A 22,635-nucleotide genomic window follows, 5' to 3' on the forward strand; every position below is an offset into this window, starting at 1 on the left:
GTGTCTTTACACTCTCTGTTTTACTCATGTAGTATCTCAACCTCTTTTTGAATGAGCAAAAGGTCAAGAAATTACAATTTGGACTGCCTCTCACTCGGTTGTCAGGAAATGTAAACTAAACCTGATTACAGAAATGAGAATGCTGTGGATGTACTCAGGTTTTGACACTAGAGTATTTTTTCTATTAATAATTTTAATTGGTTGAGGTCAGTTCTTCTATCACTACAACCATTTTATGTTTAATTATGTTTATTCATGTTCCCTAGTTACCTATCTTTGCTATTTTTTCATGTTAAAGAGCTGAAAAGTTCATGGAAATAAACTTTTCCAACTCAAGTAATGCTAAAAATTGCAATGGATTATAAACACAATTGAAGGTTGCAGGCACGTTGCATTTGTAAGGAGATGACTGGGCTGTGACGCCACTCTCCGATGATTCAGAGATCGCAGCACACACAGAGGAGCCACTCATGCTCTACAGTCACATCAGCACGACTAGAAAACCCTCAGCATCTTTGAGGACCAAACCCAACTTCTGCTCAGCTATGTAAAGCCTTTGCAACTGGCCAGGCTGTGTCTGAGCGAGATGAAGAGAGAAGGAAGATGGTGAGTGCTTCTCCAGCCCACCCCTTGCAACCAGGGGTCACCCAAACTGTGGCCACAGCCTTTCCTGGGTGTCCATGTTGCATGTTAATGCCTTGGGGATGGTGGCAATTGGATCTCACAGCTTCAAGGTTTACCTTGCGTCCAGCCCACAATGAGTTTCTGTGGTTCTGGGCCCCAAGTAGCTTGCTGGGTGGCTGGAATATACCTTGTGCCTTCAATAGCATTGGGTTCAGTGAACAACATCCCCTGAGAGGCCTTTCAGCTTCATTTTAGTGGGCAAAGCATTATGTGAAGCAGCAAAGACGGGAATACAATCCCAAAGATCTTTCATTAGACATAGTTTGTAGGCTGCATGTGTACAGGATAAAGTGGTGAAACCTACTCTTTCCGTCACAGGCACCAAAACCACAGCATTTTTGCTGGAGAAAATATCACCTAGTAGCTCAGAATCATCACCCTGCAGCTACAGCAAAAGTGAATTTAAAATTCCAACAAACAATTAAAATAATTGGTCTCTTCTCATGTCTGCTAGAGGTACGCCAGCTTTCCGTCACATGGGGAATCTGCATCCTGGATCTTGTCCCATGCCTTCTAGTCAGGGATTTCAGCACAATTTATGTGTTCCCTGCTTCTATAACAGAGCTCTGTGGTAGGTGCAGATTAGTCTTTTGCAAATGAGGAAATACATGTGTCTATTACATATAAATTTACTAAGCTGCTCATGAACATACTTGTTTGGCGAGCACACCCCTTCTGTGTTTGTTCCCTGCCACCACTCATGTAGTTGTCTCTACTGGCATCAACTGTCATAGAAATGGAATATGAGTCATACGTGACAATTACCACATACACTGAGTGATGAACACACACACACACACACACATACACACACACACACACTTTCCCCCAACCAAACCTCTAGGCTTCCCTTTTGGACTTTTGCATGAACTCCACATGCTGCTTGGGCAGTGAGACTCCTAAATCAGACACAAAATGCCTCTTCCCCATGCAGGATAGATGGGGGTTGCCAGGAGGATAACTCAGCGTTTTGTCCTGAGCACTCCCTCCCGCAGCCAGTGTGGAGCCGTGCCAGGATGGCCCCATGCTGGAGGATGGATGGTGTCTCTTGAGAATGGTGGCCAAAATAGTGAGACCCAGAAAAAAAAGAAAGGAGGAAAATAATCCAACCCAGCAGCAAAATTAAAAGTTGAGTATATCTTTCCCTGATGCTTTGAGACTAGCTAAAACTGAGAATTCACATACAGAGCGTCTCCGCCTTACTGCTGTCATTTTGGAGGCATTAAACAGCCGGCACCTGAGCAAAGAGCGAAGTATCTGGGTTGTGCCTGAGAGTATCCAGTGTACCGGCTGTCTGGCATTTGGTGCCTGAGCCCTTTCCCCCTTGCCCCGACCTCCTCACTAACAGCTCGGCCACAGCTTTGTCATGGCAGACAGGAAAGAGGGCATGAAACAACAGCAACAAAAAAAAACAGGCTCTGAGCAAGCCACAGACATAGAAAGGGAAAAGAAAAATCCCCTCTCCCCCAAAGAGGTTGTGTGTGATTCCTCGGGACGGGGGAAACCTGAGCCGAGTGCAGAAAGATTAGATGGCTGGAGATGCACTCCTGTGACGAATCCGGCCATTGGAGCTCTATGATTAAAGAAGATCAGAAAACTGTTGGTGCACTTGTGGGTGAAAGGTGTTGGGATTGACTCATCTCTCCTTTCCTCTAAGTATTCAGTGGGTTTCAATTAGATGCAATATAGTGAATTATTTTTAATATTTAAAGGGATCAGATTCCAGGGGTTTAATAAACTCAGCCAGGCATCTTGTCAGAGTAGGTATGTACCTTACCTAACCCTCCTCAGTGCAGAACTGTGGAGAGCTTATTTTGGGTATGTCCCACAAATAAGTAAGCCCCCAAACCCCAAGTTTTAAGCCTTGCACATTTTTCTTTGTACTTTGTTACTATTTAAACACTTAAAATCCCCTCTGACATCAAGCTCCAGCATTTGCTTTGCCAGGTGCGGCCGCTCAGCAATATTGCCTGGAGGGTGATGGTCGATAAAGAGATCTAAAACAGTCAGGGAGGGGAGATGGAGGATGGCATTTGGCATCGGGAGCTGTTAGCTGTGCTGAGGTGCCCACCAGCCATGGGGCCCCACTCCAGCCTGGAGCTGGCAGGAGGGATCTTCCTCGGGTACGTGGAGATCCTTGGGAATGAAAAGCATGCGTAAACATCGAATAGTTCTTCCAGCTCTCCTGCTCTGTGCTGCTTTCATAGTAAGGCATTTCATGCTGCACTTAGATAGCTGTCTTCATCTTCCCAAAGAGGTTAAGGTGCTTTGGCTCCATCTCTCTTTAAAGCACAACCACGTCAATACTTTTAATGAGCTGATATGTTTAAAGATGAATTCAAGGTATTTTTATTTTAAATAGAGTATTGAGCTGTTTTACCCAAGAAGCAACTTTAGGGTTCAAAACATTTTCCATCTTAACCACCTAAAGCGTTACAGAGAGAAGTATCTGAGGAACAGTAGGTATTTTTGTTAATTGCAAACTAAAATTATCTCTTCAGCAATAAAAATGAAATAGAGTCCTCAAACTGAAACCCAGACCACATTATGTTCTCCTCCTCCAATTGCTGTGACTTGTGGCTCAAGAAACAAGTACTGGATTAGCCGTGTTGAAGCCAAAATTTCCCTTGACTAACACATTTCATTTGTTTGCTGTCTTTTCTGTTTATTGAACACTTGGGATTGTTAATCTTTCGCTAATTTAATGACTGGAACCACGTTGTGTATAAACGTTACTACATTCCACTTTGAAGATTAATAGGCAGTCATGTGTCAGTCCGGCAGTTTTCACTTGTCTGGATAAAAGGGATGGTGTGTTTATCCACGGTGGAGGAGTGCCCAGGCAGTGTGCAAGCACTGACAGTGGCAAAGGAGCCGAGATTTGAGCCACCATCAGGCTGTGTGCTCTCCCACTCCTTGAGGCATCTTAACGCACAGCAAAAGATGCCAACAGAGAGGGTGCCATGTCTCTCCCTCTTTCCTTCCACCGCAATACACAGACTAGCCCTCAGGAGAGGGATTTGCACGGTGGCCTTTATCTCCCCTGCATTGGCTGGATGGAAGGATTTAATTGACTTGCATTGCAGAATTGCTTTAAATAGTAATTAATACTGTTATTGTTGTATTTGTGGTGTTCCTGTTAAAACAGTGCTTTCCTCCTCATGAGTGCAGTACAGGAGTAATCGGATGCACAGCCAGTTCTGTCTCTGCGGCACGTGATGTGCTCAGACTATCACTTATAGATGCAGAGACATGGGAACAGACGAATGGCTGCTCTGGAATTCAAAAATCCTCAAATATTGATTCAGAAAAATCAATACAAATTTTGATATTTTAAAATAACTTCCCTCAGGTTCTACACTATTTCCCAAAAGGGAAAATGTTATCGATTTCTCTTTCTCAGCCTGCACAAGGACAAGGCAGCTCTCGAGAGGTGGCAGAGGGGTAGGAGCACTCAACGGTGGGGATATGGCCACCACATGACCAGGACTTCAAGCATAAGGAAAGGAACCATGCACTCAACATGCCCAAAGCCCCTCTGTTTTTAGGGCTGGATCTGACTCAAAGACTACTCAAGTTAAATCCACCCCTGGCTTTGGTGAGACATTTCATGGGGCCTTCTCCTGGTGGTTCAGAACGTGTGCCATTGGAGTATAAATTTATACACAACATTATCTACATTTATTTCCTGGGCACTGTTTATTTTTCCTGTAGTTTATACAGCTGAAACATAAATGCTTACAAGGAAGTGGTGGCTTTAAACACCTCTTTGTATTTCATTAGTTAGACTGTTTAATCTGCTATAATTTATTGCGACTCACAGTTGTTCTGTATGGCCTTATAGTGCCTTTACTTATTTGAATATAAACACTGCTGAAGTCAACAGGAATGCAAAGCATTTAAATCAGAAGAGAAGTGAGTGCTAGATTATCAGCAAAGACTCTGCAGGAAGGCATTTAAACCCTCATTTTAGACTTTTGTTACATTTCTGTTTGATGCTTTACCCTGCTACGCGCTCTGAGCAGAATTGCTTTCCCTTCCAGGCATCTATAGCTTCTTCCCCTTTGGTTTCTTAATTTGGGTTAGATCCCATAATGTGAAAAATATACTCTGATATTGCACCTAGAGCACATTGATGAAGGGCCTAAAGAGCCCTTCTGTGATGGGAATTAAGATCAAAAAGGATATGGATTTTAAATATTCAACATTTCTTCTCGGATATGAAACAGAAAAATTGTTTTGATGCAAAAGTCATTGCGACAGAATATGTTACTTAGACTCTGGGACCACATTAGGGTAAAATGGCTTTTTAGATAGGAATTACACTGAGAGAAACTCCTTCATATGGAAATCATGACATTTTGTCTATTGCCTCTTACTACAAATGTTTAAAAGATCTGTTAAAAATCCTCTTCTAAGAAGCTGTATCAAGATAAAAGAAAGTAAATAAGAGCCAGTATAATTTAGAGGCTCTTTTCTGATTAGTTTCTTAATTTAGACCCTTTTAACTGACAGAAAATTGCATCAGTTACCAGAGCTGGGGAAGGGCAACTGGTAACACAGTTTATTTTGTAGCTGGTGTTTGCTGTGCTTTTGTCAGGCCCTCACCCTGGCAGTAAATGAACTTTGTGTTAAATACTGATGGGCTTAGAGAGACTCAGGGAAAGTCTGAGCCTGAGTACTAACACAAAGAAAACACAAGGGTATGAAAACCACACTCTCACTGTCTGACAAACTGATCCTAGACTTCCATACGAATTTAGCCTTTTTTTTTTTTAGCTAACCATTGATCTTTATTAACATCTTCCAAAATGCACAAACTCAGCAGGTGGTCAGTTTCCCCCAGCAAGGTTTTGGATACAGCCAGGCAGGTCATGCTCACAGATAGCCAAAGGACTGCTAAGCTGGCTTGATCAGAAGTGGGACCTCTCCACTCACATTCCTCCATACTGGGCAAGCCACACCATTAGTTCTTACCATGGAATCATAGAGTCACAAAATAGTAGGGGTTGGAAGGGGTTGCTAAAGCAGGTTCCCCTTGATCAGGTCATACAGGAACGCATCCAGGCAGGTTTGGAAACCTCCAGAAAAGGAGACTCCACACTCTCCCTGGGTAGGCTGTGCCAGGGCTCCTTCACCATTACAGTAGTCTTCCCCTGTGTTTAAGTGGAAGTTTTCGTGTTCCAGCTTACATCCATCACCTCTAGTCCTGTCACTGGACACTACAGGAAAAAAGTGTTGCCCCATCCTCCTGACAGCCACCCTTTATGTACTTATAAATGTTGAAGAGATCCGCCTTTGTCATCTCTTCTCCAGCTTAATCAGGCCCAGTTCTCACAGTCTTTCCTCATAAGAAAGATGCTCCACTCCCCTGATCATCTTGGTGGCCCTGTGCTGGCCTCTCTCCATCAGTTCTCTGGAGTCCTGTGTCCAGTTCTGGGAGCCCAGAACTGAACACAGGACTCCAGATGAGGCCTCACCAGGGCAGAGCAGAGAGGGAGAAGAACCTCCCTTGACCTGAAGGCCACACTCTTCTTAATACATCCCCAGAATGCTACTGGCCTTGTACATTGGAAGGCTGCTCCCCCAGCCTGGGCCAGTCTGGGCGTGCTGGGGCTCCAGTGCTATTCACCTCCATTTCTGATTGCTCATCACCTCTCAGTGCTCCCACACCTCCTCACTGGCAAGGGCTCCATGGTGGTCCCCAGGAACCCCCCAGGCTCACCCTCTGGCCACACAAACAGCCCAGGGGCCTGTTGTGGGCCAGGGCTAATCCAGAAGGCACAAGGATGGGCATTTAAACTGGTTTAAAGTGCCTATGTAAATGCATTACAGGTTCCTGATCTGGTTCTCAGAGAGGTTCATTACAAATAATCTTTATAAATAAGCTGGTAGAATCTTCAGATAAATGTTAATATCTTTCCATCACTTTTCTTTGCATTGGTATAACAAAGAGGGATTTGGGAGCTTTTTCAGGCACCTAAAACACATCCCTTCTGTACATGCTTGAACCATACAACCTTAGAATCTTCCTTCCCTATCATTTGCCCATTTGTGTTACTACAGCTCCATCTAATCTCTGCCTTGCCAAGTGGTGACAGAGCCTATGAGAACAGATAACGGAAAATTAACTCAGCCATGGCCCAGGTGCCTCTTCCCCAAGGGTACAACTGGGCTGACACTGTGGAAGCAGTGCTTGGGGGCACAAGGAGGGATCCTGCCCATGGCTTGATCCCACAACAGCAGTGCTGCTGTGTCCTGGCCCAAAGTCTCTGAACACTTATGTCTGACTACACTGCCTTTTTCTAGGAGACTCCTTCACAGGGCTTCTTCCCTCACATCACACAACTCATCTCTTCTTTCAGAAGCTCTCCATGTCCTACCTGACCCTTCCCCACAGCTGCTCGTATCAGGGGCTGTGTGTGCTCTGAATCATCTTCTTGTACAGTCTCCCATCCCTCTTATCTCTATGTCTTTGGCTGTAAGAACAGCATGTGGCTTGTTACTACTTACAGGTCTGAAACAAGGGTGAGCAGGGGGCTATTGCTATGCAGGGAGCTATTAATGACAGACCATAATTAGCTCTGTGACCTTGGAGGTTATGGCTGATCCTATGCACAAGGTCTTGGGGGTTACCTTAAGCCTGCATGCCACACTGGAAATCCAAACTGAGAGAGTTAAAAAGACAAACTGATCGAAATGAAACTCAGGTTCGTGGCTGCAGCATCCCCAGCGTGTCCTGGGGGAGCGCGAGCTGAAGTTTGCCCGACTGTTTCTGAGAGGGAACTGGCAAAACACAGAGCATCATCGTCATGTTTACAGCCCTGGCAGAGGTGAGCTGGGAAGTTCTGCTGCTAATCAGAGCCCCAGGCAGCTGTCACACACAAGCAGCAGCTGGTGAAATGGCCTCTGGTGATCAAGGAGGCGAATCAGTACATTGCCTTGGTCTTGCCCTATTGCTCTTGGACAGGCTGACTTGCTAGGGGACGGTACAGACCCAAAAGAAAACAATTCTGAAAGGTCCATCATCTTTGGCTTTCCTCCTGGCCTGAAGTGTATGCCTCACATTAGACTGAATTTCCTCTCTGCTTTGTCTGGAAAATCCCTACAGTTAAATGAATATGAAATTGTGGCCATTTCAAATTAAGTTTCTAGCTTTGCCTTAAAAAGGGCTGAGCCTTCTTCTCAGATATTTTGGTTTCCTTAAAATCTGGGAGTCAGCAAAATTTTCTTCAGGGAATGCTGCAGGAAGCCTTTGATGGGAAAGTAGATTATAAAAATAACTATTTGGTGCCAAAGACAGTAGATTGGGGATTAGAAGCCCCTCTGAAGTCAAAGACATTTGGGTCATTGAAAGAGCTCAAAAAAAGAGGCCAGCAAAGCACTAGGTACCCTGGGCTATGACTATGGTTGGGCAGCTGATGACTGAGTCTGGGTGAAGGATTTGGGAAGAGGAAAACAACAGGTGGTGGGCGGAAAAAGACGAGAATCAGATCTGCCTGGGGAATAGATGGTGGATAGAGTGACCGACTGCTGATGCAGGAGCGAATACCACTGAGAGAGAGGAATCAGGTGAACTATTGGTTAAACTCTTACCTCTTGTGACACCAGGACCCTCGTGGAAGACTTACTCACAACAACAACAACAAACCCTAAGGAAAAACCCTAGACTTCAGTACTTGTTCCCTTGGGAGAGGATGAGAGCAAAACATGTGGCTGATATTAGTCATGTCACTTACAAAGGTGTTCAAATACCACGATGACTGATGAGTGTGGTGTAAGGATTTAGAATAACTTAGTCAATAAACCAAATTTGGGACATGAACAAAGATTCATATGGGAAATACTCTGAGACTCACTCCTTGTGTGGATGACTCTATAACCAACAGATACTTTTTTTTTCCTGCTCTCAGCACTAGAATAAGGGCAACCACACTTCAGGCTACAGCAAGCAGCCTCTACAGAAGCAAAAGACAGTTGAAATGTACCATCATCCGCTGGAAAACTCCAATCCCAGAATTTAGCCTCACTTAAAAATGGCTAGGGCTTTTTGTTTTCCTGGCCAATACTATTTTATCGGATATCTGTTCACAAAATTCAGCCAAATATCCTCTCAGACAGTTTTATAAAGTTTTGGCAGATATGAATGAATGTGTATTTGACAGAGCCAGCTAACCACCTAAGCAGCTCCAGTCTCCTGACCCCTGCTCATGACTCTCACTGCATCCCATTCTCAGTGGAGCTGGTCAGGTTTCAAAAGGTATTTGCTGTTCAGAAATCAGCTTTTCTTTTTCATTTGGTAACCACCTGTTTCCCTGAAATCCATTGTCTTTTCATCATATATTTTGTTTTGAATCTGAATATTTTATCAAATGTCATTGTCAGACTTTTGATGATAGCTTTAGAGGGAAATATTGAGAGCCTCTTTGAACACCCCATAAAACAACACATAACTGAATTTGTGTTGAAACCACTGGGAAAAAAAGAGACAATTTTGAAATGTCAAATATTTTTGCAACTCTGTCTTCCTTGTCAACGTGTGGCCTTTTCTGGTTCCTCAGAGAAAATCTGAATGGGAGTTAAGTGAGAGGTGCAGAATGACCATACAATTTTCTTCCACTGGTGTTTTAAGGAGTGAAACATGTAACAGAGTAAAAGCTGAATGCAGGATCAGGGCTGAAATCAATACTTTGATGTTTCCATAGCTGTACAGGTTTGGTGTTGCTTAAAAAAGTGTTTCTTAAAAAAAATAAATCTAAAGAAGCTTAAATGTAAATTTGAGGTTTTTTTAATTTATGGTATTTTTTACCTTATTCAGTGCTCAGAGGAGAGTTTGGTAACATGTCTGTGTTGTTGATGAAGAAATGGAGGTAAAAGAGTTGGAAAGATCTGCCAGACAACACATAAGCTGTATAGGAACCAGACTTTACGCCCTGTGTGTTGTTAATGGAAGCAGTTGGGGAACTAGCCTCACTGGTCTTCCAGTCTGGCTTTAAAGAGGGTGTATGACCACATGTACAAAGCAAATCCGCTAAACGCTGCCCGTGTTCTTCTGCTCTCACCAAAAAAGATGAGAGAAGGGTTAATCCTGAAGCCTTCCCACTGCCAGAATCCCTTCCTCCTCAACATCCCTCAACTTTTGGTTTTTTTAAACCTCTTCAGTTTGTATTTTACCATTTGTTACAATAATGGGAGTCTGGTGAGAAGCTTGTGGCCCCATAAACTTTAGACATAATTTTAACTGTGTCAGCTTTAAAAAGTCAGTATCTGCCTCAATCAAAGGGCAATCATGTCCAATGTGGGTGTCTGTGCCAATTGTGTTTTGAACTGCAGCAATAATCCAACGAAACCATGCAAAGAGCTTTTCTACACCCACATTTCATAATTATCATCATGAGACTGAGGTAGCTGAGACCAGATCTATAATGTTTTCTGGATGTCAAAATGCCCACACACCTTCTGTAATCCTAGTACTACCAGCCCCCTTTCATATTGCTTTTAGCTGGTCCATCTAATTATCTATTACCACAACTGTTTACTGCATTATCCCTGAGTCCCACAAAGGTTTGTCAGGAGGAAGAGGCTGTGTTTAAGATAAAGGAAACAACTTGTCTGATGAGACCTCCTTAGCTGCACAACCCTATAAACATTTTCTTTTGTGATAAACCCCTTCTCATGCCTTTCAGAAATGAGACTTTTTCTTTCACAGTCAGGTAAGACCTATGGCTTTAAAAGTCTCTGCACATATTGCATATGTAAACAATCCATTTTCTTGGGAGGTTTGGGGTCTACTGCTAGTTTGGAGCATAAATAAGTTCATTATTTTTGCGTGTGCTACAGTCAATAAGGATCTGGAATGGGAAAGCAGTAAAAATGTTATGACTTAATGAACGTGTTGCGTAATCATTCTTGCCAAATGTCAAAATAAATTGGAGGCCAGAGTGTATGGTTTACGCTTGTTAAATTGGGGTTTTGTGTGCTATTTTGGGAAGGAAAAAGACAGACCAGAGCACGAAAAGGTAGGGGGAAAATAAAGTAAAAACTTGGCCACTTACAGCAAGACCTTGGTCCACCACTAATAATCCCCATGGGAGACCATACGGCAGCCTGGGACTCTAGGGAAACCACTTACTGACAGTAGAAGTGGCTCTATGGCAAATGCTCTGGCTCTCCACTAGCTAAGGAGGAGCAAAGGCCAACCTCCCACAGCCCAGTTTGCGCCACAGACGGGACCTGGCTAATCCCTGCCTCCCTAGGAAGCATCAAGCTGCGCCAGCATGAAAATCAGTCACATCCACTAGCAACTCAAAAAACATTTTTTGTCAGGAGACTATGAGTTTGTGCTCTGCCATGAAGTTCAAAAGACAAAAGGATTAAAGCCACCAGAGACAGATTTCTCTTTTGCTGGAGGCTGTTGTGAAATATCTGCTCACTTCTATGGATATCCCATCAAGTCCAGCTTTGGCACAGAGGTACTGAGAAATGAAGGATTTGGTTATGTTTGTCCAAGCAATTAGTACCTTGAAAGCTCTGAGATTGGAAGTATCCACACAGCTGAGGACCCAATCCTTTGAACACTGAAACAGCTATTTTCCCTTTGAGACTGCCTCAGGAAAAGACCAATTGGGATTACGTGATAAGTAAAATTACTCCCATACTTACATGATTAGGAAAATAGGTCTCTCAGACTGCATGTTCAAAAGGAGATCAAAGCAATGCGGTTCTTTTGCGGTTAGATTTTGACTTATCTATGGTTTTCCCCATTGAGCACATGTCCTAGCAGCACCAAGAGCACAGGCACGTGCTTCTTTCTCCACCTCTGCTTCTAGTAATGGGAGTACCATGAAGGTGCCTGTACTTCTTGCTGCCTGCATGAAATGCGTGGATACGTGTATGTAGCTTTCATTTATTTTGTTTCATGACACAGGGAGGGGGGAAAAGTCCTTTTCATACACCTACATCTATCACATAGCAACTAAGAATAGAAGCAATATTGAGACAGATGGAAATGTTAACGGTGACAGCTCACAAGCACAAATCACACATTTGTGAAATAATGAAATGGGTGGGCAGTTGTTACATGAACTCCATGTCAGTCGGTATGTTTTCCTGGCTATAATTTTGCAAGAGTATGTCTAGGAGATATTTTGGGTTAATTGGAGAAGCCGGTGCCCTGCCCTGCACCTTCCTGGCACGTGGGTGTAGGGATTCACTGAAGCTGGCGAGTGGATTGCACGTCAAACTGCTCACCACACACCCCGGGTGCTGTGGGACGTCCCTTGACATTTCTCTGCTGGGGCATTTTAGTATTCCTAACAATGTGGTGGGAGAGTTGCAGAAAGGAGGTGTAAAAATGTTTGGAAACCCAAACACACAGGAAACATGGGATACTCACACTTGTTTCAAAACTCATTCCTTCCAGACACACAATCCTCTTTTTTTTTTTTTTGTTTTGTTTTGTTTTACATATCATTTGCCCATATTCTGGGGTTCCTATTACTAGCTGGATTTACCCACCAGGAATGACAATGAGGATTACAAGACCAGTTTCTCAGTTCTTTCTAGTTCTTCATGCCCCAAAAGCCATCATCTCCATTTTAAGGACCGCTTTGACAGGCTTGTTTTTGCTAGCCCCAGTTTCTTAGCCCCAGTTTCTTAGCCCCAATCTAATGTTAGCTCAAAGGGGAGGGAGCTGTGAAACTGTCTGTCCATATGTATTTTACCTTGTGCTACCTGACGCTTTCCCAGGTCTACAGAACCTACTGATTTTCAGCAACTTGGAGAGGTACCGTTTGTTATGGATGCTGTTTACAGCACTTGACATGACTATTTTTTGCTAGAGGAATGAACTAGATCTCCTGAAATCTTATAGATGCTCTGTTTGTGTATCTGATTAAAAAAATCTAGCAGCTACATCTTTGAGTGCTCAGTGGTGATTTACTACAGTGATTCATGGTAAGACTTACAGCTCTGAGGAAAATTTGTCCCTTGGGATTCATCCACCTTTCCGGACTTTCTCTCATGGCAAGGCAACCGTATGCCACTGTATTTAGGAAGCGAGGCATGGTTACTAAATGGCATCCAGTCTGCCTTTTCTTTGGGCATTTCTGAGAGCACAAGAATATTGGTGTGATAAAGAAACAAATCAAAGGACTTTCTGTACACAGGAAAACGTGCACATCCAGTCACCTCAGATCAGTGAAATGCTAGGTGTAATCCTCCAGCGTACATGCCAGGGAATTGCGGCCACTAAAAGTAAACAGTGAGAACTATTTGAAATGGGAAATTATTGAACGATGCTGAAAATCAAGTGGTTATCCAAATGGAGAGGTGCTGAAAAAATACCACGTCAAATACCACATTACAAAAGAAAATCACCTCGTGCTGCACACCGACACCTGACAGGCACCAGACCACTGAAGACAACACTCATGGTATCAGGTAAAATAAAAGGTAAGCTATAAAAAAAAAAAAGAGCATGAAAGGCTGCCACGTCAAAAGCTGACGGGATGAAGAGACACTCAAAGGAGATGGGATGGTTTACAGTATCATAACCATAAGAGATGAAAGGTAGTGACAAACCACCACCAAAGCGGTGACAGCTCTTGGAGAAATAGGAGATACTAAAATCAATAAAGCTACTTGCAGATTAAGGTATGAGTCACCATGAGCAAATGTGACCAAATATGGCCCAGTGTCATTTGTTAGCAGCTGGCTGTCCCATGTGTCTCTACAGAGAACGATTAGAATTCGACACAAACATGGAAGAAAGGGAAATATTGGAACCAAGAGGTTTTTTAAGAGCTGACAATGAATGAAAAATTAAAATACACAAAGATATACAACATTCACCATGGAGTGGAAGATCCATATGAATAGAAGCTCCTTGGCAACCCCCTGGATAACACACCCATTTATTTGGGGAAGTGCATGGGTTTTAGTAGGGCTCATGACTACTAGATCCCAGTAGATGTGTTCAAATATTATCTCTGTCACCTGACTTGTTCCTAAGTGAACAAAGGTCAGATGATGATGAAACCCATCCAGCAAACTAGGTATATCTGAGTTTCATCCAGCCTGCCAATGACGGATGCTTCTGAGATGCATCTCTTCTCGTGCTAGTTTCTCCTTGCCTTAAGAGCTCTCGAGAAACGCCTCTCATCGCACACAGACAAGCATCCCCAGCAAACGCAAGTTCTCCAAGTGGAAATGGAAAAATACACGGAGGGTTCCAGCCCGGCCCCTTCTCTGGGCTCGCAGCCGGTGGCGCGGCCGAGCCCGGGGGCGGACGGCAGGCGCGGAGCCCAGGCCGCGGGTAGCTAGCTTATCTCCAGGAGAGGAGGGCGGTTGTTTTTCTTTAATGATAAAAGAAAACCCCAACACCTCCCGCCTCCCCCCTCATAGATACGAACGCAGAAGAGACGCCAGGTGACCGACTTTCGTGGGAGCTCCGCGCCGGCGCCCCCTCGGTGCCGTCCTGCAGCACCTCCATTTTGGCTGTGCTCGCCGGTGCCCGGCCCGGCTCCGGTGCTGCGTGCGGCACCGTCCGGGGGGGGGCTGTTGACGACGGAGGGGGCGGGAGGGGGGCGGCATCCCCGCCCCCCCTCCCTCCCCGCAGCACCGCATCTCCGCAGGACGGTGCCCCTGGAGGGAGGCGGTCGCCGTAGCAACCGCGGCGGGGGCGAGAGGGGACCCACGGGCAGGGGGAGCCCGGCGCCGGCCCGGCCCGTCCGGGGCGCGCAGTGCTCGGCGCAGCGGCTCCGCCCGGCTGCGAGCCGGGGACACCGCCCCCTCCCCCGCGGCGGGCGGCCCCGGCCCCCCGCCTGCCGGGGGGTTTCCCTCCTCGGCGGCGCTACGTGCGAGCCGGAGCGGGAGCCCGGCGGGAGGCGGGGGCGGCGGGATCCTCCCTCCCTCCTTCCTCCCCTCCTTCCTCCGCCCGCTACCTCCCCGGAGGGGACCGGCGCCGCTGCGGTGCCGGCCGCGGGGCTCTGCCGCAGGGAGCGACCTCCGCTTTCGCGCCGTGTGGAGGGGCTGGGGGGTGCCGGAGCTGCCCGGCTCGGCCGCCCGCCCCTCGGCTTCGTCGGGGCGGAGAGGAGGGGTGGCTGTCGGCGGCCGGGATCCCCCCCGAGCGGGAAGGCGCACTCTGGCTGGAGCGGGGCGGCGGAGGCAGCGCGGACCCCTCCTCCGCGGGAGCGCACCCCTCCCCGGCAGCGCGGGGTGGTGGGGGGAGGATTAATGCACAGTCCTCTGTGCAGCGCCGGAGACCCCCAGAGCTGCTCTACCTGCGAGCACTGCTGCTACAGCCGCTGCTCCGCCAAACTGCTGACTTTCCAGAGCTTATTTTTAGCCCGGAGACTAAATATTATTAGCTACATTTCTACGTAGGAAGAATCGGAAGGGGGGGGGGGGGGGTGGAGGCACTAGAGAGAGAGATGAGCAGAAAGCTTATCCGAACGGTCTCCAGGTGGGGGGGCTGCTTTTAGGTTTCAGGATTGTCAAACATCTCTCTCCCCCTTTTAATTATAGCAAAGTAGATGCGGATATTGGATCATCAGCAATACATGCACGGCTCCCCCGTTCAGTCGTAGGTTGCGTACACAGAGGGGCCATCAGTGATCTCTCAAACTGGGGTCCAGATAATCTCCATGTAGGTAAAGATCAGCTGCGTCTCTTTATCTATGAAAGATCAGTTGTGCACAGTGCCAGCTAGAGCTCAGCTGCATCCCTTTAGCTATGCAAAATCAACTTGCATCCTTAGCTAAGAAAAAAATAATCCGTCGCATCTGCTTATCTAGGTAAAGATCAGTTGCATCTCTGCCCAAAGCATGCACACGCACATAGAGAAACGAGATTCCCAGATTAAATCAGGCACAACTTAACTCGTAGTGCAAATCTCATCAAGCTTCTCCTACCTTTTCTAGCCTTCACACACCGAGCAGCCACCAAGGTAACAAAACTAGGCAAAGAGTAGGCACCTATCCCCGCGCCAGGGAGAGAGGGGCCGCCGGGGGGGGTCACCCCTCCGCTTACCTTAGTCACAGCTAACACCACGAGCAGTGGCTAGATCGCGTAGATAAACACTGGCATTTCCCAAAGTTGACACCGTCAAACCAACCCCCGGAGCTTGCAGGACTCTGGTGGTTTGTTGGTCTGGGTTTTTTTTTTTTTCCTCCTTTCCCTATTCCAGCCCGCACCGCTACCAATTCAACTTCGCCCAGCTCCAGCGGGGCGAGAGGGCGGTGAGCAGGGAGGGGAGGGGAAGGGCCGGGAAGAGGGGTGGGGGGGGAAGTCGGTACCGAGAGCCGGCGGTTCCCCGAGTCCGCAGGAGCGCGGTGCGGGGCCGCCGCCGCCCCCCCGCGGGCCGCTCCCCCCGCCGCCGCCTCTGTCCAAGGTGCTGCCGCCGCTCCCCGCCGCGCTCCCGGGCCGCTCCTCGCCCCCGGCCCCGCGCTGTCACGTGCCGCAGCCGCGCCGCTCCGCACCCCCCCCCGGGCAATGCCAGTTCCTCGCTCCGCGGCGGGGCGCGGAGGTGCCCTCCCCCCCTTACCCCCCCGCGCATTCCCCTTCTCCTCCACCCCCCACCGCCGGGCCCGCCGAGGGAATGGGCCGGAGGGAGCCGGGAGCGGCGGGCGCCCGGCCGCGGCCAAGTCTCCGGCATCTCCAAGTTTCTCAAGCGCGGTGTTTCCAGCGCAGCCTTAAATCAAAGAGCGTTGCAATTAAAGTTACACTGTCTAAAGCACAATTCTCCCGGCCTCCGCGGGCTGCATGCTTTAGTATACTAAGTACTAGAAAGCCGAGCCCGTGATATTAGATACTGTCGTTAAGCAACATCTCCGGCTTTGCTTCACCCCCCCCCCCCCCCCCAGTTATAAAAATAGTCTTTTTTTATTGGTACTCACCATTGTTTCTTTGCTGTCCTGGAGACAGAAGTGTCTTAAAATCCAGTCTCTCCAACAGATGCTGGAAGGTAATGTGTCTTGTTTGAAGTCATCATGTGAGAACTTCTGCTTTGCTCAGTGGATCGCCCACCAGTTGGTGTGACTTATGAATCTAATAACCCTTTGCAATATCCGCAAGCTTAAACTCTCCACCACCTTGGTGCCTACAGAAGACAGAAAGCAACTGGCAGGGAGTTTTTAAAACCTATAGATTTACGCAAACGCCTTAGCTCAGAGTCACGTTTCCCTTTGAGTTCTTACGTGATCTTAATGAATGAGAGGGGTTACCAACTAACACGGTATAAAACGTGATGGCAGCCGCCTCCCAGGAAACCGAAGCGGGACAGAAAGTTCCCGAGGAAAGTCCTTCCCGGCCGGGCGGGCTGGGTAATGAGCCCTGACTCCCAGCCGCTCTCCTTCCACCTCCCGGCTCGCACCTGGGGCCGTGCAAGACGAGCTGGCTCTGGAGATTTGCATTGGTGACAGGTAAGTAAACATTTGGCCTTTTTTTTTTTTTTTTAAAATGTCACGTTCACTCTGGCTCACACGGGAAGTGCTCCAGGGACTTGTTGCATACTAGCTCCTGCCACAAGAGGAACACGGCACAGTTGCCAAGACGAGCTCCTTTCGGAAACCCCTGCCTTAACTTCCCAGCACACTTTGCCTCCCCCTCCTCGCTCTGCCCTCGCCGGGAGGCGCAGCCCCGGGGGCGGGCTGGGCGGCCGGCTACGCACCGAGCCCCCGCCGCCGAGGAGGAGGGAAGGGGAGCGCGTCCCAGGGTCCTGCCTTCCCCCTCTCCCCTTCCCGGTGCCCTGCCGCCTACCCCCGAGCTCGCCTCCCACCGTCGCGGCCCCTCGCCGCACTCACGGCCCATGTTTCTATCTCTCGGTCCGTTCCGCCCCGCTTGTGATGTAGAAACACCCGCCTGAATGCAACTGAGGTGTCTCTTCCCCAGAGAGGTGGCCGAGCACCGCTATTATTCTCTCCAAGTCGCACAACGTCTTGCTCCCCCATTTTGTCTCTGTATCTCGAATTTATTTCTCAGTGGCTTCCTCTCCCGGCTGTGAAAACATCGGCGCGGGGTTTTGGGGCGGGGAGGGGGTGCCAGTGAAGCGGGTTTCTCTGCCTTTGGAGGCAACTGAACCTGAACTCTACGAAGTTAGTGGGTGCTGCCTCTCATAACGAGAAAAAGCAAGACCAAGAGCCAGAAGCTCCTTTCCCGCTCTCGTTCTCTCCTGATCAACTGTCACAATTGCATTTAAGTGTGATGTTTCTTTAGAGCCCATATCCCCCTCCGCCCCCCCCCCCCCCCCCTTCCCCCGCCCCGAGTCCTAGGTACCTCTGCTTGGGAGCCAAAGCAAGCAGCCTCTTCCATGACAACCACTTATGTTGATCCATGCAATAACCAGCAGATGCTGCCCTAGGACTGGTACAGCTGGTACTTCCCTGCCTCGGCTGTCCTGGGGGCAAGGTGTTAGGAGAAAAGTCCAGTGGTCTCCAGCAAAGCTGCCCTGAACAGAACTACTGAATCCCTTTACCGACATTGCATCCTTGCCGTTTGACAGGTAACGGGAAGACAATTAGAAAGGCTGTTGGTGATGTAAGGCTGCACCCAACAGATCATCCTATCAGTTGTAACCTGAGCTCCATGCTAAAGTATCCACCTTCAGTTAGGAAGCTGAAGTTTTTCTTCCAACAGTTGGAAGTACTCAGTGTGAATCCTAGTTGGAATGCTACTTTTAAAATTACATTAAAGAAAAAAAAGTTGCACAAGTGTTTCAAAAAGTTGGTTTGCAGCAAGTTCTGCTTTCTCCCAGTCTTTTAAGCAAATACCTACCGCCTCACACTCAGGGGGGTGAAATAACTATGGTAGTATCCACCTTGGGTAGTAAGTCACGTGATTAATATTTGGACTACACAAATATGTATCTAAGTTTTAAAACTTTCTGACTCCAGGGAATCCTCAGTGGTTATGGATGGAGATAACTTTATAAAGGTGCATTATCAATTAAAAAAAAAGTTTTAATGTACTTATGTCATAGCTGAAGAAACACAGTCTTTCATTGAGAGAGCAATTCCATCTGGATCACTTGTAAGAAAGGGTTTTTTTTGTCTACAGTACTGTTCCCCCCCTACTTCTCATTTCATTAATTTCTAGGTATTTTCATTTTCTAGTGAAGGTCTCAATCGTTAGAGATGCACAGAAGAAACCTTTGCTGGGACACAGCATTGTATCGACGTAGTAATGTTAAACTCACAAAATAAACCTTCCATGAAAGCATCTCAGGAGATCCACAGCAGGAGCTAGACATGTTATCATTTCAGTCCTGTCCAGCTTTATTTTCCAGAGCAAATTGATGGGGTTTGCCAGTAATACTGAGGCAGGGTCATGCTAGCAGAACCACAAAGCTGCTCCTTTAGAGAGCTGACTGGAAGAGCTCTTGATTGGGACTTTTGCCTAAGGTAACACAACATGGCTCCACCCACTTCACTGGGGACAGGCGACGGCTGATAACCCATCTCATGCTCCTTAGACCAATTTAAGCACGTGTTTGCTGAGGGGATAGTTTCTTTACATTGCTTCAATCACATTAGTCTGAAGGAATTAATGATAAAAGCCAGGCATCAGTAATCAAGAGAATGGTACCAAAGTGTGTGTAAGAACAAAAAAGTCATTGGTAGGGTAATACAAGATGCTTTAGAGCATGGGAATTATCTGGCAGAGGAGGAGTAGGAGGTGGCATAAAGTGCCACCTTTCCGTGTAGTGCTATTCTGTAGGCTGGTCAGAGAACAGCCCGAGTTCTTTCTGACTGACCAGAGCTGAAGATGGAATATCAGTCAATGCACAAAAATGATGGAGGAGAGTAACTGACAGACAGCCTAGAGAGATTCCTGCAAGAAAGGCATCAGAAAGGGGATGGAGCAGAATTAAACCCAGATATCTTTTGAGTTTCCAACCAGTTCCTTTCCTGATATCTTGTTTGCAATGATGGTTGTTCTCTCTAGGAGGGTTGATCTTGATCTCCAGGTCATGGGAGACCCAGCCATGAGAAACCACTTGATGTGAGTAGGTGCAGAGGATTATTTTTCCTTATTGCTGTAGAGGGGCACTCAAAGTTACTCATTTGACAAGTCACACACAGTTCAGTAAAAGTCAGTTTGGTCCACTGTTGAAAACTCATAATCAGGTGATACGTTTACAGGGTGTTGAAACAAGATAGCTGTTAGCTTTTCCAGAATGACATGGCACAGCATTTGCTATATTCAGGTAGTTCATACATATAAGGCAATGTACATCTCTTGTTCCAAGTCTGTTTAGCTTGGATTTTACATTGTTACTAGATGAAGTATACAGCTGTAAGACTTGACTTCAGTGGGACTACTCATATGTAAATAGTGACATAACTGTTTAGCAGATGAGGCCTAATTAAGTGGGAATCAGTCGTTTACTCTTTTCTCTTAGACAAAAGAATGTGAAGAATACAGCAGGAATGCTGCTAGAAAGTCACCATGCCTTGAACCAACCACACAGACACCCTAACAAGACAATGTTCATTCTCTGCCTTAAAACATCTTTGAAAGCAATGGGCTATTACTGGCTGGCTTTTGCACATATGTGAAAGGCTACCAAAATGTGTGGATGACTACTAAGCACATGCTAAAAGACACCTTATATTTATTATGTACAGGCTGCTCCTTTAGTTATCACTGAAAACCCTCCCCAGACAACTTTACCAATCCCAGCAGAATCAGACAATAACAGTAGCTGTCAACTTTATGGAGACACTCTTGAAATAAGAGCTAGATTACATCATTGCTGGTGTGAAACAGGGCTGCCAACTTCACTCCATGCCAGCAATCTAATGGTGTGTTTGAAAGAAAGGTCCCCCGGGGTCATTGTGTGCTAGTTTGGCTGGTAACCTCCTGGTTCTTCAACAAGCAGGTTTGGCACCTGCCCTGCTACTGCCCAGAGGGTAAATACCATCCTCCCAGTACATATTTAGGGTAGCGTCCCATCTAGTGTTGATTTTCTGTACCCGATCTCCTCCTCCTGGAGATTATCTCACTCTGCTATCTCCATCTTTCCCCCCTCCCTGTTCTTCCTGCTGCAAGAATTAGCAGTCTTTCACTCTGCCTCCTCCCTCCCTGGAAGAGTATTCCTTTCTTTCTGAGCCTACTCATCTTCAACTGCTCCCAACTGCGTATATTCCATGCTGGTAACATGCAGATGAACATCGTAGTCATGATCCCACTCAGATACTAAACAAGCCTCCCACCATTGCCTAGTCTTCCTTTAAAGTGCTAGAACGTTTCAGCTTGCCTTCAGTCTCCTAAAAGCACCAGGAAATCCTCTGGAGTAGGCAGGCAGCAGCAAGTGTGCTTGCTGTGTTTGTGCCTCAGAGGACAGCCTGGCATGGACTTGCATCCAAGTGTGTGTTGGAGGGAAGAGAGGATGAGACCCCTGAAGCAGGGTGGTGGGTCCATAGCCAGCCCCGAACCTTGGCTCCTGCCCACTTCAGCTCGGTGCTCTAGGAAAGGGACTTTGGCATGAACGTGAGGCATTTTGCACGTTGTCTGCTTTTAACGTCACAAGTTGTGCCAAGCTCATGTTCATGCTTGGTAAAACCAAGAGAGAGACCCAAGGGTGGCTCAAGCTCAGTATGCTTAAGGAAACCCAGACCCAATATAAGTCAGGATAGCATCAGGATTTCCAGCATCCAAGGTGTTTTGAGCAAACACCTTGAGACAGGCACCTTGGCCAGTGCTGCAGCACTGCAGAGGCAACAGTGCAGGATAGCGTAGGAGGGTACATGGCAGAGGTAAGAGCGGGTCTGCCGGCATTGTATCAGCCGGCATTGTATCAGCTCATGCTGGGGAAAGCCTTCCCTCTGCATTTCTGGCTGGCTGTAGGTGCCCCCACATAGCTCTCACGGCACACACTGGGGCTGTACCAAGGGTTTGAGAACAGGTCTGAGAGCTCTGCATTAAGTATTTATTTGCGATCCACTATTGTAAAAAACTTTGCTTAAACTATTTTTGCTATTTGTTAAAAAGTGTGATTCAGGAAAAAAAATGTAGAATTAAGATGTTGTTTTTCTCAAACTGCCACTGATGAAAATGTAGTTCAGACCATATCTTATCTGCTTGTGTGGCACTCATTTAGGTTAGCTGCAAAAGACAGGAGACGAGATCCATGTAATGGAAACTATTGGCCCATGTAAGTTCTCCTGGATGACCTGAGCAAAATGAGCCACCGGGTATCTCTTACTAGAAGAAAACCAGAGATAGGGAGAGAAATCAGAACCTGGAGAAAAAAAGAAACATGACAGCCGTAATCTGTTACTTTTGCAATCTGATTACGGGATTTGTTGACATGGAGGGGGGACCCTTTCTTACCTATAAAGACTATGTCTTGCTTCATGTAACTACAGGGAAACTATTTACAGACCTACCAACCTGTAAAACTGTTTCTTTCTTCAATTTTCTTTAAAAAGAGCAAACATACAACATGATGGTGAACAAAATGAGCTGTACCACCACCTCATCACGCTTTAAAATGCTGTTCTGTACAGTCCTGAGTTAGTAAAGAACTCCAGCACTTCTAGTACAGAAATACCCTTATAAAACTAAAGGGGATTAGCCGTAATTGTACTTATGAGTGAAAAGTAAACACATATTTTAGTTCCTTTCTACGTTAATGTTTAAAAGGAAACTATCACCCAAACCTTATTAATCTACTTGTCGACAGTCAAATACCCTATCAACTTCCACAGTAACAGCTGTGTATGTGAACCTCATTGAGCAAGATGGAAACATGTTATTGTTAAGAACAACATATCTGTTGGAGAAATTATACACCGAGTTAGCAGAGAGCAGGAGAAACTGGGTGCATATCATGTAAGGCTTATTAAGGGATGCTGGCGAGCTCTGAGTAACAGCAACCCTTGACTTTGTCTCGGCAGTTCTATGATGAACTCTTTCAAATATAACTGTGTTCTCTTTAAGTCCTTTGTG

Source organism: Colius striatus, chromosome 7 (assembly GCF_028858725.1).
Source record: "Colius striatus isolate bColStr4 chromosome 7, bColStr4.1.hap1, whole genome shotgun sequence".
Taxonomy (NCBI): domain Eukaryota; kingdom Metazoa; phylum Chordata; class Aves; order Coliiformes; family Coliidae; genus Colius; species Colius striatus.